The 2,500-nt window shown below is 50.9% G+C and overlaps 1 protein-coding gene across 1 annotated transcript in view; it reads left to right on the forward strand.

Annotated features, from left to right (window-relative positions):
• The window catches only part of LOC125043192 (carboxyl-terminal PDZ ligand of neuronal nitric oxide synthase protein-like), a 306,847-nt gene that overhangs the window by 250,175 nt on the left and 54,172 nt on the right, over nt 1-2,500 (forward strand). The window lies entirely within an intron of this gene.

A 2,500-nucleotide genomic window follows, 5' to 3' on the forward strand; every position in this document is an offset into this window, starting at 1 on the left:
TGTTCCTTTTTCTTTTGTCATTATTTGTGTTGTTTTCTCTGTTGTCATTATTATCATTGTTGCTGACATTTTTAAATCCGTTGTTATCATAATTATTTTTGTTGTCATCGTCAATAAGAATTGAGGTATTTCACGATAGTGGAGTCGAACAGACAGTAAGTACTTTTAAGGTGAAGAGACTTAAAAGCATTTCGCTGAGGTGATGTAAATAGCTAGTTACTTTAAGCCACTGATGTTTGTGTTGATCACTTGGGGATTTGTAGGTAACTCCAAGGGGTTTACTTGAAAGAGAAAAAAAAAAAGGAATGATAGTGAAACGCGGCGTGCGTAGTCCGTAGATTGTAGCGGGTAGATCGTTTTGGATAAAGGGCTTTGACTTGTCGGGTGTTTGGCCTTTAATTTTATGAACGTCGATTGTAGATATACTTTTTTTAATTTTTTTTACTAGTTTCTGCGATTTTTGAGGCAAGTGAATTTAATTATTTCTGAATTAATATTTTTTCGCCCAAATTATAGACTGTTGGCTTACATTCGCTTCTCGAACACATGGCCCATAAATCATTCTTTTTGTCTCTCTCAGCCTCCTTTCCTTCCCATATATCCCCCCCCCCCCCACACTCCCCCGCACCCCACCGCCCTCTATCTCTTCCTGCCTGCCGTCCCCATCCCTCCCCCACACCCACACCCACCCTCACCCTCACCCTCCCCCACAGCCACCCTCCCCCTCCCCCACACCCACCCACCCCCTCCCCCTCCCCCTCATCCTCCCCCACACCCACCCTCCCCCTCCCCCACCACCCACCCACCCCCTCCCCCTCCCCCTCCCCCTCATCCTCCCCCCACACCCACCCCCCCCCTCCCCCTCCCCCTCCCCCTCATCCTCCCCCACACCCACCCTCACCCTCACCCTCACCCCTCCCCCACACCCACCCTCCCCCTCCCCCACACCACCCACCCCTCCCCCTCCCCTCCCCCTTCCCCCTCATCCTCCCCCACACCCACCCTCACCCTCACCCTCACCCTCCCCCACACCCACCCTCCCCCTCCCCCACACCCACCCACCCCCTCCCCCTCCCCCTCCCCCTCATCTCCCCCACACCCACCCTCACCCTCACCCTCCCCCCACACCCACCCTCCCCCTCCCCCACACTCCACCCACCCCCTCCCCCATCCCCCTCCCCCTCATTCCTCCCCCACACCCACCCTCACCCTCACCCTCCCCACACCCACCCTCCCCCTTCCCCCCACACCCACCCAACACCCCTCCCCCTCCCCCTCCCCCTCATCCTCCCCCACACCCACCCTCACCCTCACCCTCCCCCACACCCCACCCTCCCCCTCCCCCCCCACACCCACCCCACCCCCTCCCCCCTCCCCCCTCCCCCTCATCCTCCCCCCACACCCACCCTCACCCTCACCCTCCCCCACACCCACCCTCCCCTCTCCCCCACACCCACCCACCCCCCTCCCCCTCCCCCTCCCCCTCATCCTCCCCCACACCCACCCTCACCCCTTCTCTCTCATCACGGGCGGCCAAAGCGTGTTTAAAATGACTTCGCTTAATTTCATCCCGTAAAGCCTTGTAATTATTCTACTTAATGGGTCATCTCCAGAATAATTACCTCAGCATTTTCCGGTGGATAAGTTAGCGACAGAATGAGGCTTATTTCCCTTAATGATTCACGGATGAGTGGCGAATTTGCTACGTTTAAAACTGCGGTAGATTTATTATGTTCAGAACTGTGCCTTTTTTATGCTTTAAAGTTACCGCTAATTAGGATCATGCTTGTTTAGTATGTCAAAAGAAATTGGTAACTGTTGGGTTCATTAATTTGTGAGGTGATTATCGTAGCTGTCATAATAGTGATATTGTTATGCCAGTCGTTGAAAAAAAAGAAAAAAAATATATATATATCATTTCATATTTTTTCGTTGCTGGGCATGATTACATTACACCATTATTCGGCATTCTACCAAGCTAAATTCCATTTTCCAGTGTCGTCTTTTCTTGTATTTTTCTCAAGTGCGAAAAATGAGAAGGGGAGGAAGAAGAAGAAGAAAAAGAAAGAGGAAAAAAAAGAATGAGAAGAAAAGGAGAAGAAGAAAAACAAGAAGAAGAAACAGAAGAAAAAGAACAATAATAAGAAGATGAAAAAGAAAGAGAAGATGAATAGGGAAGATTGAGGAGGAGGATCTCGGCTGATTGGATAAAAGGCGAGATTCTCCGAGTCTCAAGATATCGAATCGGATTGGAGAGGGTTAAGGAACAGCGCGATGGTGTCTTGTTCAGAAGAACTCGAGAGAACAAAGGAGAAGCGATTGTGACTCTCTGTGTTTTTGATTGGGTATCTGGAGAGAGGAGGAGGGTATCCAGATGATGACCTCGATTGGACGTTAGATGAAGGTCAGGCGATAGCTGAGATTGGGTCGGGTGGTGGCGATGTAGGAGACGAGAGGAAAGTGACCTCTACTTCTTTTGATTTTAGTTTCTTGTGCTTCG

The sequence above is a fragment of the Penaeus chinensis genome, chromosome 33 (assembly GCF_019202785.1).
Source record: "Penaeus chinensis breed Huanghai No. 1 chromosome 33, ASM1920278v2, whole genome shotgun sequence".
NCBI lineage: Eukaryota > Metazoa > Arthropoda > Malacostraca > Decapoda > Penaeidae > Penaeus > Penaeus chinensis.